This window comes from Athene noctua, chromosome 17 (assembly GCF_965140245.1).
Source record: "Athene noctua chromosome 17, bAthNoc1.hap1.1, whole genome shotgun sequence".
Lineage (NCBI taxonomy): Eukaryota > Metazoa > Chordata > Aves > Strigiformes > Strigidae > Athene > Athene noctua.
The window spans coordinates 10,097,700-10,114,495 of record NC_134053.1 but is presented as its reverse complement, the minus strand read 5'-3'; positions in this window follow the sequence as shown (position 1 = coordinate 10,114,495).

Here is a 16,796-nt window from a genome sequence, read left to right as displayed (position 1 = left end):
ATGTGACGTTTCTCAATGACATCTTTTGAAATAAGATAATACCAAGATATACTCATTTCTTTGTCAGTCTTCATCTGATTTATAAAATAGTTCTAAGTCATCACAAATTCTGATATATAACATTGAACTAAATCCCACAAAAGTCTTTTATAGACTTTTCATCAGATGTAATAAGGCATAGAAGCAACATGCAAAGATGATTGGAAAACTTTGGCATGGAGGCATTTTTTTTCAAATGATGGATGTGCTGAATCTTTTGTTATGAATCTTGAACTCCCTGAGGAAGGACTAAGTGGATATGTCCAAGAGGTCTTGCTAGCTGATGTAAGGAGAAAGCTCTAAAAGTTACTTCCAAAACTCTTGTGTCTGAAGGCTGGGGTGGAAAGCACCTGACCTGGTTCAATCAGAGAAAAATGTCTGATGCCTAAATATAAATAAATTCATCCTCTAAAAAAAAAAAAAAAAAAGTAACATCCATTATATATTTTTAGAGAATAAAACTAATTCTGCATCCCTGAGTTTTTATTTAAAAAAAACCCAAAAAACAATAAAAACCCCAAACCCTTCCAAGCTCATGAAAAGAGAATGATACTGCTAGACAAAGCTTGGAATTTTATGCTGATCTCACTTTGCAACATCATGTGAATGTGAAGTTCAGTAGGAGTTGATGAATTTACACCCCTTAGTGTCCACTTGCAGAGTATGCAAGTACTGAATCAGAGCCCCAGCGGTGTGAGACATGCAGGCAGGAAGCTGCATCAAGCTGCTTTTGAGGAAATCACACTTTTCAGATAAATATCAGTCAGCTGCAAACATTTTTCTCTCCAGGATGTGTGTGCTTTTCTAATGTTTAGAATAAAAATGTGGTGTTAGGAATTGGGAATATAGTTTTCACATATTTGATTACTTCAGCATTAAAGCAGCATGATAATATTACTGGTAGCCTTTAACATGAACTTTGTTCTGTAACTTCCAGGCTTCAAAAACTAATGAGGAGTAAAATTGGGGAAAAAAAATTCTTCCGACAAGCTGGTCTTCAGCACCTTTTTAATGGATAACAGATTTGCCGTCATCACATATCACTTGGAATACATTATGACAAGACACACAGGCTAATATAACACATTGTCTACAAAAGGCTACAATATATTAGTGAATTTCTCTTTAACTTGATAGAGGATGAATCAGTTCCAGTTACAGAAGCTTTTCAATAGTTTTCTCTGAAGAACTTAAACCCAGAGTCTCCCAGTGCTGGTACCCAGTGTAATCAGAAAGCATCAGATGCTTTGTTACAGAAGTTGCAAAATGGTCTCTTTGTTTCTGTGAAATTTGGAAAGCAAAGCATGAAAAGAGTTTTTTAACTTTCAGAACTTAAGAACAAGTTTTCAGGAAATCACAGGACCCAGGCAGGCAATAAGAAACGTCAGTTTTTCACTGTACTGAGTTCTGTTTCCAGAGGTACATCAGTTTGATGCACCCTGAGTCTGGCTCATTTTAATTTCCAGTACTCAGATGTGAATCCTAGATGGGTGCTTCTCTAACCTTTCAACTGACTGACTGTTGGACGCTTGCTGCTTTCATAGGTTTGGCTAGTAGGGGAGCGCTTTGGAGAGTGTAAAAGCATCAAATGTTCCTTCTCCTACGGGGAAAACAGGGTGATGAAAGAGATGTAAACCTAAAACTTAAAGCCAAATATTTTGTGTTATTAAAAGACTAGTACATGCAAAACGTTTTTTTTAATTTAGGGGGGAAAAAAAGTTTGCTCAACAGAGCAGTATTAGCTGATGTGAATGCATGCCTCCCTGCAGCAGGCACAACTATTTCTCTAATCAGCTACTGTCAAGACTCCCTCTTCTGCCCTGTTTCTTCCCTAGCTGTAAATGGCAGATCTAGAAATATATCCCACTTCCCTGTCCTGGTTTTGCCTTTTCAGTCAAGAAAGCATAGTGCACACTTAAAACATTTTTAAAAGTGCTCTTCAAACTTCTCCAGGCAAGTTGATGGATAGCTGAAACTGGAATGACCCAGGAGCACTGAGTCATCTGCTGACTTTTTTTCCCCCCTCTCCACTTCCACAAGCAATGATTTGTTTTCCTCCTTCCTCTTGATTAGCTCTGTAATACACTCAGATTGTAAAGTGAACTCAATCTTGCGTCTCTTATATTATCTGTAGTGTCTCATTAGCCTTGGTACCATTATAACCCCTCTCTGAATCATCATTTGTATATGGATGTTTGACATATCAGCTGATTGTCCGTTTTTCTCTTTCCTCTTCCATCTCTTCTGAAAAGCAATGAAGCTATTTCTGTTGATACTTAAATATCGCAATTTCTCCCACTATCACTAATAGCATAATGACATTATGAAGAACCTTCCTGCGGTGCATTTTTCTGTGACGTAATGCACACAAAGTGGAACTCAACGAGAACATCATTAAAAGTTACCCTCTTCAAATTCATTAAAATAAGAACGAGCAAGAAGTTTGTTGCAAATGTTGCTTTTCAGGGACTAAGCATTGAACGAAATATTCCCAGAACAGCTTCAGTCAGGGCAGATTTGACATGGGAGAAGGTACTTTAATGTTTATATGCATGAGACCATAAAATAGCCTCTAGCACACAGAAAATAGGTGTCTACATGCCACTGCAGACCACTGCCACAAAACTAGTCCTGTTTTCACCATTTTCATAGGGTGTGGTGAGAATAATTTCCCTAGGGCTTATAAACATTTCTCCAGATAGATGCCAAAATGGGATTTAGTGTCTCCTGCTTCTATATATTGGACAATCAAAATAACGTTAAGCCCCCTTGGGCTTTCTCTGCTCTGTGATGTAGTATGAGATTTTTGCGTGCATATGGCTTTATTTTTGTTTTATTGACACCCATAACAGCAACCTGGGTTTTTTTCTTCTTCTGGAGACCTTTGTACAGGGAGCTGCCACGTTTTAAAAACAAAATAGTTAGAAACATTACTTTTTTTTTTCCCTTCAATGCAGGATAACAAATTTTGGCAGGTCTTTAGTACTTAGTATCCCACAGGAACTAGATTTTCAAGATCTTGTTCCATCAAATATGACCTGCATTTTTCTGATATTTTTCTTTGCTCAGCTTCCCTGTTGTCTCATTCCATGTGGTCTCACTTGAGTCTTGATTTAACTATGATAAGTTCTTTTGTTTTCCTATTCATCTTATCTTCACAGTCACATTTATTTTTCCTATTTAAGCCAGGCAAATTTTTTTTAGTGTTGCAGTGCTGGTGTAGTGGTACCTAGAAAGCCAGAAAATGCTTCGCAAGAAGCATGGCTTATACGTACAAGTGAAACTGCGTGCACACACAGAATGCACTTTGTGGGATTGGGGCTTTTCCTTGATGAGGTTTTGCAATGTGTTTGTGCAATTATTTTGTTGCAGCAACGGGATGCCGAGCTATCAGGCTTTCCTCGTTCTGTGGTCTCCTGAAAAGGCATATGGCTAGGAACCATCTTAGGAAACTACAGTTCTTTGCTCTACAAGACTAGGAAACATTGAGTTTAATTGGTATCCTTGATGGATTTTAGTTTTGCAGAATTTCATTCCTGTGGGTAAAAAAAATGTATCCCTAATATTTAGGGCTCAGTTAGGGGCTTACTTGAGAGAATTAGTGCTTAGTGATGTCAGCCTGCCTGGGGGTATTGCTGAAAGACCTGATGCTGCTGCAGATCTGCTGCAAAGGCACTTTGGTGGCCCTCTGCCCAGTGCTGGCAGGCAGTGCCAGGGCAGGAGAGCAGTGGCTGATGTGTTGGTGCTTGGGGAGGCAATGGGCCCTTCTGCAGAAAAATTACTGCCGGGCGCCTGTCAGGCTTCATTTTCTTCTCTGTATGTCCTGGAGAAAGGAAGAGCACTGACAAGCAGGACAGTGAAATGTGGCAACAAGCTCATCTTCCTTTGCATGGGTGTGAAAGCAGGTGGCAGGCTTCAATCTGTACTTTTCCAAGTGCAATGGTTTTGTCAATGCATCCCCCAACAAGTAGCCCATTGGGGAGATTCCTTTTCTTACTTGGTTAATTAAGCATTAACATGTGTTACCTTGCACAGGTAGGTCAGGACTTGCACAGAAATTAGGAGGCTCCCTTTCCATCACTTGTTTTATTTTAGGTTTTGGAATGGATGAGGATTTGTTTTCCTCTCCTCAGTAGTCATGCTGTCATGATGGAGAAGCTGAAGGGCCCAATTACCCACTCCATGATGTTGTTTGTGAAGCAATTAGAACTGACAGAGTGTGATTAAAACCAAGAAGCTATCACTTTTTTCTTGAGGCAGGAGGGGTGACTGTTTACAGATTAATATGCACCAAATCTACAGTGGAAATAATTTCTTCACCCACTATGTAATCTCTACTTCATTACTGGATGAATGTGTACAGCTACAGATTTTTTTGCGCATGAATTAACACTTGTAGCTAATAGCAGTAAACTCACAAATGGACTATTACTTTTTATAGCCTTTTAGCAGAGTCAGCCTAATGGAGCAAAACTGTTAACAAATTAAGATACATTTGACAGGGCTTCAAGCAGGAATCATAACCCAGGAGTCACTGTTTGGGGCACAAATGCAAAGTTCTCTGCAGAACTAGCCTGTATCTCAGCTGTGGTGTGGTGGCAAGTGCCAAACCTCAAAATAAAGGAGTTGAGGCAATAGTTCTCTGTCTTGGTGAGATTTTCAGAGCAAGGAACTGACTTTAATGTTTGTAAAGAGCCTGTCACATCTGTAGTGCTACAGGATATAAAATAATAACAACAACAGTCATAGTAAAAATAAGTTGTATTTATCTACTGTGCATATTTTAGACACCGTATGATTATCAGGCTACAGGAACATCTGATCTTCTGCGGAGAGTGTCTTTAAGCCATGGACAGAATGTATCTGTGCAAATGCAGGGCTTGAGGTATTGGTTGCCTGAGCCTAAAACAAACTGGACTAAGAATGGCCGTAAGAGCTATCAGATATGTTCAAAACAAGATGTCTTTTCTAGCAGCCACCCTGCTATAGCCTAACAGCCCGTGGGGATTCTGTGGCTTCAGCTCCACGTTTGGGGTTTTTGGGGGTTTGTTTTTGGATTTTGGGGAGTTTTTTAAGTGAAGAAGCAGAGGTGACTGGGCAGGGGCTGTGTTTGGAGAGCAGCTGGATGTGCACTGGCTCCTCTGGTCTGTGGGAGTTATCAGAGTATCTGCCCATCTCAGAGCTTTCTGCCTCTCCTGGTCTGTGGCTTTCAACTCTGCCATTCTGCTTTCTATTAGGGGTTTCAGAGAGTATCTAATATCTTTTACTTCATCAAACTCCATCTCAAAGACAATCTTTCAGTCAGCTTCTGCTCTTCCCTTGTTTTGGAGCTGGCTGATGGGGTGCTTGCATCTGACATTGTTTCATTCTCTGCCCCACTTTTCCACATCTCAATACTGCTTTTGATAAGACAGAGATGTGACATACATCTTGAAGCCCCAGCAGAAGCTATAACTACCAAGGGGCTTTTCTCCAGTGCATTCTTATTGGAGCTTGTTGACTATTCACAGCATCACATCATGCACCTGTGTATGCTCCTATTGAGGAGTTCAGTCTATGCCACCAGCTCCCTGATTGCTATGCTAATTAGTAACTCAAAACCCAAACTTAGAGACATTCATGTTGTTTTTACTCCTCTTTCTCGATCTTGAACCTTTGCTCCCCCTAGGCTTGCTAAAACTTCATTCAATGTTATGTGAAGGCTTGTTCTCCTCCTAATACCTTGTGATATTCTGCTAAGAACATCCAATGCTACAGTTCCAGCATAATTATATTTCCCCATAGATGTAAAATGTGTCTGCATCAATAGCTTATTAAAAGAGTGTAATAAAAAATACGACCCCACAATTCTGCTATTAATATAACAACTCAGAGCCAAGAAAACTCCCTGATCCTTCTTACGCATCTGCTGTAACATGGTACAGGAGTAGAACACCTTAAGCCAGTTTAATCCCTTCTTTTCACCCCCTAGCAATATACATTGGCCCAAGAGAGTAACATGAATTGAAAGTTTAATTTATTAATATGCAATAGTGATAATGTCAAAAGAACAATATATAAAACCCACACAGAACAGGATTACACAGTACATAGGGAAAAGCCTAGAGCTAATATTTAATATAGCAAAACACAGCCAAAAATAACTTCTCATCCAAGGGGCAAAAGAGGGAGAACTCTGCAGGTGCTGGAGCAGAGGAGCTGTGGAAGCTGCCTCTGCCTTCGAGCGTGCAGCTGAAGCCAACCAGCCCTCCTCTGGCTGAGCCTTCTCTCTGCTGGAAACCCACAGAGATTGCAGCGCTTTACATGAGTGTCGACTTCTGGGGCAGTGACTGAAGTTCCCAGCTATCACTTTTTCTACCTTCAAATCTCTCACTGCTCCAATTTAATGGTACACACAAGAATCAGAGAAGCAGACACAAGTGGCACACATGGGGAGCAAGCCTCATGCAGTGCACAGCAAACATGGAGCCTTGCAGCTCAGCATTTCAGTAAGTGAAGCATGAAACCAACTGGTCACTTCAGCTAAATTGTTCACTTAAGCTTGGATGATTAAACTTTCACCAGTAGCTAAAGTATCTTGCAGCCTTAGCAGTGGTACGGGCACATTAACCTTTCACTAGCTTTGCCATAAATGAGCAACTTGCCCTATAGTCTTAAACACTCACGGAAAATGTTTCAGCCTCCAAGTGACTGGCAGGTTTCAAACACTTTCTAGAGTTTGCTTTTCTTGCCTCTTCCCTAAAACAGGTGAGGAAATAATAAAACTCAGTAATTTCCTAGCATTACTGAGCATTCAATGTACAACCTTTACCAGGAGAGCAGAACTTGCTCTTTAGAGGGCATATTGAGAGGGATGAGATGGGGGGGTGTGTGTGTGTTAGGTGCCAGTCAGGACCTGGCTGCCCTGCAGGTTTGCATGCTCTGCCATGCATTTCTTGAGTGATGGGCTGAAGTCCAAGCTGGCCATCTAGCCTGCCTGCTGCTCGGCACTGGTGCATCCCTGTACTTGCACATCAAAGAAACTACAACAGCAAGTAAATATGTGATCAAAATATGAGACCTACTTGTCTCTGTTGATCGAAGGGTCTGAGTCTGGCAGCTAGGGCTCTGTTAGCTGTTGTGTCTGTAGATTCATCCTCTCTCTGATTCCTCTTCCAGCCTTCCCCAACTCTGATCTACTTGATGTCCTTCCCTTTGCTGGACCTGGTTGCTCCCTTCATGTCACAGTCTGAATTTAGAAGAGCCAGGTCAGCTCAGTCAAGCTCTGCTACTTTAAACTAACTCATCTCCTCTTGAATGACACACAAGATGCTCTGTTCTCAAATAGCAACGATCTCTAAAGGGAGGAGGCTGTGGAGATGAGAAATGAGGGCAAACCAGGAGAGCTACCTCTCAGCTGAAACACTGGCAGCTGGAAGAGGTGGTGTGCACACAGCCTGGCTCTGCTGCATGTTGTGGATCAGAGTCCACAAGCACAAGGGAAGAAGAAAAAGAGGGGAAAAGCAGTTGGGATTGCCCTTCCAGCCCCTTCCTCCCTGAGAGCTGTAGGTAGAAGATGATTGTAGCAGCAGTTCTTGTACAATCATCTCCAAAACTTTTCTCTCTGGCGTTTCTCAAGTGCCAGAGCCTGGGTGGGTTAACACAGGTCACAGCTGGCCTGCACTGAGGTTTCACATCACGCTGCCTGCTCTTATACACGGGGCTTCCATAATTTATTTGATACTTTTTTCAAAAGCTTTACTTCTAGCTAGTTGGCTAAATTAATGTATTTGTTGTCATCCAGAATGGGTGACTAACTGCAGGCTGGGCCCCCGGCTGAGCGGAGGTGGCGAGTTTTCTTCCCCCTGCAAGGAGAGAGGGGTCAGGAAGAGCCATGCCTGTGTCCTGCCACTGCAGCCTTTCAAGGCCTTTGTGGTACTCTCCTCCCTTCCTCTTGTGGTTGCCATTCCTCTGCAATTTCCTGCACTGTGGTAATATTTTTTTTTAGTTTTATTTTGAAACTTGTTAAATTAGTGATTATATTTTGCTCTACTCAGAGATTTGCGTGGTGCATGCCAGGGTTTTATTAGCGATAGCCTCTGTGTCAGAATGCCCTTTACCCAAGGGAAAATGAGGCCTGCAAGGAGGAGATTTGCACAGGGCTTCGCATATGGGGTGTGGGGCAAGTCACGGTGTGGCTGTGGGCCAACACGGGACCAAGTCACCTTGAAAGGGCAACTTTGAATGTTGTGTTTATGGTAATGGGGTTCAAAGCAGGACGAGGGGTCAGGCAGCAGAGATATGGCCAAGAGCAGATCTGTATGGAGTGAAAGTCAACAGGTCCCTTGGCCTCTGAGCCCAGGGCACAGGGAGGTGACATACCCAATCCCTCTCCACAGCCTTGTATGCTGGGTGATCAGTTGCTGGACTGCAGATAGAGTGGCTGCACGTGCTCCATGGCCTCATTAATCAGAGGAACGTGAGGATGGAGGCAGGTAAGAGAGTCTCACTGGTAAAGTAGTGGCTCCCCAACTGGCTTCTGCTCTGCCATTAGGGTAAAAAAAAAAAAAAAATTTTGGTTTGCACAGTTTCTGTGATGTTTAAATATCTCATTGTATTACATCACTCACACTGGGGATATGATAGATGGGGTGAAAGAAAAATGTGCAAAACAGAAAATGAAGAAAAGTGCCATCCTGTTCAGTACAAATGATTCTGCCTGGGCTGAAGAGGGCAGAAGGAGAGAATGACAGACAAGTGCTCAACCAGCAGTTGAAAGGCAAACCTGAAAAAGAGCTGGGAGGAAATACGAGGGAATGATTCGGTAGTAAAGGAAAGAAAGATTAAGATCTGACCTAGATACAAAGATCACTCCCATCCTGCCCCTCATTTGCTAGGTCAGGAGAGGTAATGAGGAGAGCAAGACATCCCAAGGATTGCTATGAAATTCCTCCCAGGTTTTGAGCCCACATAAGGACGCACAGCAGGAAACACAAGGTAGCTTGAGCAGCACCATGTGCAAGCTGGTGTCTGCCTGGGTGCTGGTGAGGTTGAGTGCAGGGGAAATAATCGTGTTTACTGTGTGTCCCCCTTCCTCAGCTCCTCACAACATCAGGTAAGAGGCAAGAGGTAGAGGATGGGGTGTGTGTGTAGCAACAGGAGAGCATTATGCTAGCCTGCAAGGGAGGTGCTTTTACTCAATGCTCAACTTAACAGCAGCATCTCAGCTCCCACCGTGTGCAGAATATGACCTCCTCATTTCTTTTTATATGCTTTTCCCCTGCCCTGTGAAGGGTCAGGCTCTTGCCATTGTCCATCTCAAATAAGGGTGTGTAGCTCAGTTGAACAATGTAATCTAATGACAAACTGCCAGTAGGTGATGAGTTTAAAAATATCAAAAGATATTGTGAGAAACAGCAGAAGAATAGAACTAGGAGTAATAAAATGAGGTTGGTAAAGGAAGAGTCACCTGAAAAGTCTCCTGGGAGGTCTGCTATGCCGAGACATGGCCTGCTGGGATACATGTGAGCCTTCCTATGAAACCATTCATAAATTATTATGGGAAGTGTTTGCTTTCAAAAGCCTTGTAGCAGACAGCTATCCATATCAAGTCACCTGTTAACTCTTGATATTTCCAGCCTCTCTTCTTTGCCTGTTGCCAGTACACTGATTACAAGGCTTTTTCACACTGATGAGTTATCCAGTCTTATCTGTGCCAGCTCTGTATGGAGCTTATTCACAAGAAATTCAACAAAAAAATATTTCTTGCTCAAAATTCAAGCTGTTTTACTTGGACATTGATATACTATGTTTGTATCCTGGGCTTCAAGTAAATTTTAAGTGCTCAAAGTGACTGTTAAATTCTAGTTTAATTTTTAAAAGAGATTTGGGTACCTCATTCATGGGGAATTCAACCCAAACGACTTTGGGTCCATTTAAATTCTGGACAAGGTTTGGATCACATAACCTTCTGTCCAGACTTCAATCTCTGATTATAACTGAATTCAGACCTTTGTGCTTAAATTCTCTAGTGTGAACTGTGAAGGAAGAACACACATGTGGACTCTGTTGATAAAATCTTTGGGTGCTTGTGTGAGACGTATTCAAGTAATGTTAGATGGTTTTTTTGTGGAAAAACGTATTTGACATTTGTTTTTTACTGGTCTTTGGAGACTGACAGTGAACACAAAAAACCCCATGTGTAACATGAAAATAAATCTTTTATCTGCTGGCTTTTCTAAATATGGTGCACAATGCTTTTTTCCACTCCAGAATTTGAGAAAACATTGATTTGATCCATTTAAGTGATGAATGCCCACAAAATAAAACCTTTTTTCTGGAATGATGACCTTGGGCAGATTAGAGCAGCTAGGTAAGAAATCCAGCAAGTATTTATCAAAGGCTTCTAAGACAGTGCAAACTCTAGTGAGTTCAAAAGCAAGAGACTTTTAGTCTTCATACAACTGACAGGGTCATAACGTTTCAAGAATGCCAGGAATCCTTGTGGCTGTTACATTAAACACCCCTGATTAGTGAACGTGCTGATAAACTTCAAGAGTCAGAGGTCAACATTGTGGAGCTGAAGGTACCCCAGGTATCTGACAATGTCTCCAGGATTCATGTTCCTCTTGCCCAGTTAACCCCTTCCATCACTCCACCCATGGAGGCTCAAAAATGGAAAGAGAGTGTCTTGGACACAATATTTTCCAGACAATTCTGCAGAGATGTTGAGTTATACTGAAAACTATGGAAAAATGACCTCAGGCACCTCCCATGGAAATGTTCTCGACAGCTGGTTGTTCTTTGATTTCAGCTTGAGCTCATAGTTAATATATGTGTAAAATACCACATTGCCACTGGCTCATCCAGCCTCTCTCCCCTCAACCTCAGGTGATACAATGATGGCAGCAGGCTGTGCATTAAAATACCTCCAGAGCTATCAAATTGCAAACATGACTGCAGTTTCAAAATACTCAGGACCAGTCACACCACCCTGTTGCAATGCAAAGCTCTCCGCTCTGTTAAGGTTTTGTTGCAAGAGCTACAGCTATACTCCTGCCAAGTGCCTGTAGCAAGCAATTAGGAAATCTGTAAAAATGTGGGCTGTGTGCCTGACCGTCACTTTTGCTGGGCATTGGTTTAACTGCAGCACAGTCAGGAGGGTCCCAGGAAGGCTGGTCCCTGGGGTGGTAGCCCATTTTGTAAGCAGTTGCCCTAACGGGCCAGTCCACCCCAATGCAGTATGGACACTGCTTCTGCCTCAATCTCCCAGGCGGCAGCGCAGGGCTCAGAGTTTAACTGGTCCTGCGATATACGGCTTTTCATTCCACGCTCTGCTTATGAGCTGCTAGAGGTACGAAGGATTCATGTCTGCTGAGGGCCACAGTGTGACCCCATCAGTTTCTCTGAAAATCAATAGGAAAAATGTTGGAGAATGCAAAGGAAACAAGAACAGTCAAAGTATAGACAAGTGATGTCCTGTAATGGCTGTAATGATTCTGAAACACGCAAGGTCACAGATAATTAGGAACCTAATTCTCCTTTGAAAGAATCTGTCAAGTTACTTCCCTACCTTAAAAACAATTGCTGATTGATGTTATTTATGGGCTAACAAAGTCACTGAAGGTAGTCTGAATGGAGGTTGTATAGCCTTTACTATCCAGGTGGAGTTAGGTAGCCACAGCTGCAGAAGAAAACCCAGGTAAAGAGGTTTTCTTTGTTGTAGTAAAATGGTCTTGGTAGGATGTATTTAATGAAGGTGCCAACACTGTTGCAAGTGAGAGCTGCTATGCAGCAATCCTGTTAATCAAGCCCTCAACAGTTTATGCTGGAGAGATCTCCCCATTTGGATGCTTCACTGTGCTGCAGTTGTTCAGAAGTGTTGTGAAGTGGGGAGAAAAGACCCAGGAATGATGGAGCTGCTGTGGGACCAGGCAAAAGTGTGGAGAGAGCCCAGGGCAGGCAGGGAGGCTGAGCAGGCACTACCATGAGCTTTGCAGAAAGAATAAAAATTCAGGGACTTAGTGTATATTGCAGTTAACACTTCAGGAAAAGGATGCAGAGGTCTCTAGGCTGTACCTGGGACAATCTGGATGCCAGTTTGTACCCATGTAGGCTACAATTTACTGCTTAGAGCTGCAAAGCAGAGAAGTCAGTAGCTAATACTAAATGTCAGACTCCTTCCTCCATACCACGTTTCTACCTAATTGGTTTTGGTTTTACTTCTATTTATAAAAAATGAGGAAAGTTCTGGTCTCCTGTAGGAGAGAGGTAAAAGGTTTTACAATAAGCAATTGGGTTGGTTGAGAAGAGGGGCTCCTTTTCCTGGACTCTGTGTGTCCCTGGAGCTGGTGGCAAGGGAGCTATGGCAAGGATCCAGACCCAAAGCAACTTCCAAACAGTAGAGAGGCAAGACAAATTTGGACTTCAGCACAAGCGGGGGTGTTAGCTCAAAATGTATAACACAAAATTGACTCACAGCTCAAAGGCCAGGGCCACAACCAGTGAAATACCAATCGCACAACTCAGACAAAGTTTTGGGATTAGTCTAGGTGGCAGAGACAGCCAGCAGAAGGAAGAGGCTATATGAGCCTCTCAGGTATAATTTCAAAAATGCTGTACTTATGAACAGCATTCTGAGATCTTTCCAGTAATAAGGGGTCTTAGTTGTTTTTTGTTTGTCTTTTTTTTTTTTTTTCCCCAAAACTGGTTCTTCATTTTTTGCACAGCTCCTTCAACCTCAGCAAGGCCCTAGACTTGAGGGGAGATGGGTGGTCCTTCCCGAAGAAAGAGCAGTGTAACTACAGTTATTTGGATCATTTTAACTTCAGAGATGTGGGATAAGGAAAGGTCATAAGAAAATGTGGTTGCAACAAGAAGGATAGAACATATTAAAATATGATTAAGTTTTCAAGGTCCTGAATTCTGCCCCATCCTGGGTGAAGTGAGAGGTGAAATTTAGGCAAAGAGTAGGATTTGGCTGGCTCCATGTGAGTTCAGCTGGTGGAGCGCTCTCAGACTGAGAATTCAAACCGATTCAAAGCAGAAATTCCACATTTCAAATCCAATAAAAACGGTAGTTCAAAAACTAGCTGAGATTTCTGCAAAGTGATGCCTAAGAATTTACCTCACCTCTAATTTACAGAACTCTGACATTTAGAAAGAGGCATGTATAATTAGGCATACAGTAAAAATGATAAGGCTATCTAAACCTCCCTCTATGGTTCTGAATTACAAATTATGTATTTCCTCACATCCAGGTATTATTTTTTGCAATGGGGTTGTTTATGGCATGCTATTCTGTTATCTAGATTTGTATCATTTGAACAAGAACTTCAAAACTGCAAATATAGTCAATACCCAGTACAGGCACAGCGTGGCCAGAGCACGTGTGAGTCTGTTCTGCCAGACCAGTGCTGGGTTTCTGACAGGTCAACTTGAGCATCTACATGTTGCACTACTATAGTTGGGACTGTAGTTTATGTATAGGTGGGGGGACATGGAGCAGATGTGAGCAAAGTCCACATGATCTAGCTCAGCTGGGCAGTTATCAGCCTGGTCTCAGTGCCAGCCCTGCCTGAGCCAGTGTAAGGGAGGGTGGGCAGCAGTAGCTGGTCTTCAGGTAGGAAATAAGAAGCTCCACAGCGCAGGGCAGAACAAAACCAGTCTTCTCAAATGAAGCTCAGCTGCAGCTGGGAAACCCTGTGCAGGAGTTGGAGAGCTAGCTCAGCCCTTGGGACATTTGCACATGGGTGTCCCTGTGCCAGAGGCTTCCCTGATGTGTGACGTGAAGGCAGCATTGCCTCCCTGGGAGTGCTGGGAGGATAAACTCTCCTGAGATGGTGATGTGTGCTGATGGCAGATGATCTCAGGGAATGCCTACACCAATATGGTGAGATCTGCAATTTATGCAGATCTTTCTACTCAGACAGGCTTCTATGTGGGCTGCACTACCCAGGTCTCAGCTACTTGCTTGGAGGTTGGGACCTTGTGTGGCCATGGCTAAATTGCTGTTAATTTGCAGGTAACCCCCCTGAGAGCAGCTGAGGTCTGTGCCTCATCCAGCCATAGTCATAGGTCTGCAGTACAACTACAAGCACACAGGGGCGTGAGTTTCAAATGGGCTTTGAGTTTCTTTCTGCCTTCATTTGTTTGTTTGTTTTATTATTACAGATTGCATTTGGAGAGGGACTTTGTTATCCTACCGGGATTATGGATTATTGTGAATACCAAAACTGGTCTGGATTATACAGTGGTTGGAGCAAAATCAAACCTGAACAAAAGCATGTATTCGGTTTCTTTCGTTCCATCCCTGTGGATCCACTCCCATTCACACAGATCACTTCCACATCTCTTCTTCAATTTACGGTGGCCTTAAAGTGGGAAGAAATGCCGCATATGATAAATGGGTGCTTTACCTCCACATTCTCTTTATTCTGATATTCCCCCTGACATCTATTTTAGTAGGTGAGCCTTTGTTTCTAAGCAGTACTGTACTAATTGGCAGATGTACATTGGATATGTATGGGACTGAAGCCTGGATGTTTGCTAACACAGAGCTTTGGTTATCTATGAACTTTCACGTTTTCCTTTGAGCAAAAGGCTACTACTTCAGGGGAAAACAGAGTCCAGATCCAGTGATACATCATGTGTTGTGTGTGTGCATGTGTGTCCCAGCAACTAATAATATCCTGTTTCATCAGCATTCACCCTCCTCTTTCCCTTCTATTATTCAAAGATTATTTTTGACAATTTCTTATAAGGGGCACAAGCATAACTTTCACTCCAGCACAAAACACTTCAAGTGCTGTTGTTGCTCTGTATGTGGCAGGCTCTGTCTCCTTCCCAGCACTAAAGTATCTGGAGCCCAGATTTGTAGTCAAGATTTCAGGCACATTTTTGTGGCCTCATAGTTCTTATTTAGTTTTTAAAAAGAAAGAAAAGAGAAACTACTTTAATAATTTGACCTGTATTTTCATCATTTCTAATGTCTGTGGCATCCTTCCAGATGTGTTTCTGCCTGCCTGACCCTCCTGTCCATACTTATTAATTTCATGGCAATCTTTTCAAGTGTGTTTGGAAACAAATAGGAAAAAGTTACTCTAAGGTCAAGAATGAGCCCAGGGAAGCGAAAAAGGAATGATCATGCTCCCTACCATAGTTTATATTTCTGTATTTTTTTCCGTCTTGCTCTTAAAATGGGCTTTACGCATACAGATCTGTAAAATATCCCTGAAGAGGGAAGTTGCTACCTGAGTCCTGCAGGTGATAGGAGGCATCAAGGCGTTAGTTACCAAAGTGATTCAGAGAGTCTGTGGTAGAACGAGGAGGTTCAAGGCTCTAACCCCTGTGCAATCTCTTCTGGTGAAGAAGTGAGACATGGGCATCTTGGTCAGGGTGAGAGCTTTGGCTGCTTAAATAATCATTCACTGGAATAACCTGGGGCATAAATGGTGTTGAAAAACTTGAGATTCTACAGGCAGCAAGACCAGTGAGGTCAAAGTGTCCTCAGTGTGCAAAGTGCTTATCTAGAGCTGTAGCTTTCTTGATTTGATATGCTTCCTAAGTCAGTGTAAAACAAAATCTAGCTAACAGTTTAAACCTAAAACAAAACTTGTGTTTTTCTGAGAAAACTGTAGGAGTGGCTACTTGCTTTGGTTTTTCATTATTCTGCCCTATTCATACATCTAGAGAGCTGTGTTTATGGCCCTCAGCTCTTCAGAAAAAAAAGTGAAGAAACACCAGCCAGAGGTGAAAAACGTAAAGGACAGGAATGTCAGTAGACCTGGATGACGTTTGCCCCAGCACTGTGGGTAACTGGTGGTTTGGCAAACATGTCCTCTTTTCCCTAGAGTTTCTCCTGGTGGGAATGAAGAGCCTCCCAGACCTGGGTGTTTGCTACAGGGGCAGCTGGGTCAGGCAAGATGAGTTTTGAAGCTTCCTCGGTATGGAGAGAAGTGCTTCTAAAGAAAGGGCGGCCAAACCTGAAATAGCAGTAACACACAGAGGAGAAAAGCCCTAGGAGAGGAGTTCACATTGGGAGCTGGGCTCTCCTGGGATGTCGCTGCGGGCAGGAGCTGATTCCCAGGGAAAATAAGATGCAATTTGGAGTGAATTGAATTTACGATGTCCTGAGAGTTTGCATCCCTGCAAAGTGCTAGTGGGAGCTCCTGCCTCCTGCCCTGGAGAGCCCCACGGGGGCAGCAGTGGTTTGGGCAGTGGCAGCGGGTGCTTGGTAGCATTCGGCCAACGCTGCGGGCACCCAGCCCAGCCCGAGAGCTGTGCCAAACCTGCGCTGCAGGGCTGCGGAGCCCCTGTCCCCGGCCCGGCTGGGTGATCTGGTCCCTTCGGCAGCGGTGGGACTGATGTAGCTCCACACAGGAGGATTCGGGATGGGGCTGAGGCTTTCCCAACTGCAAAGGGCTTTCCAAAACTGCCCTCTCCTGGTTGTGAGCGCTTCAAAGCGACTGTTGTGACCTGAGGTCCCAACGTGCTTGTGGGTTAGGCCAAGGAGGGCTGGTGTACATGGACTGTCCAGTAAGCAGGGGTTCCTTCGGACTGGGAAAATCTTTGTGGGGCCCAGTGAACCAGCCATACATGTGTCTGTGCCAACACAGCAGTACACAGGGACTAAGTGCCCCAAATCCCTCAGCTACGTATCAGAGAGACCCGACTGCGATTTCACAGGTAAGTACAAGTCTGAATTTGCATGTTATGTTGCACATTCAAAAAAAAAAAGAAAGGTTGGATTTTGTAGAGGGCTTTTACTAGAGGAAATT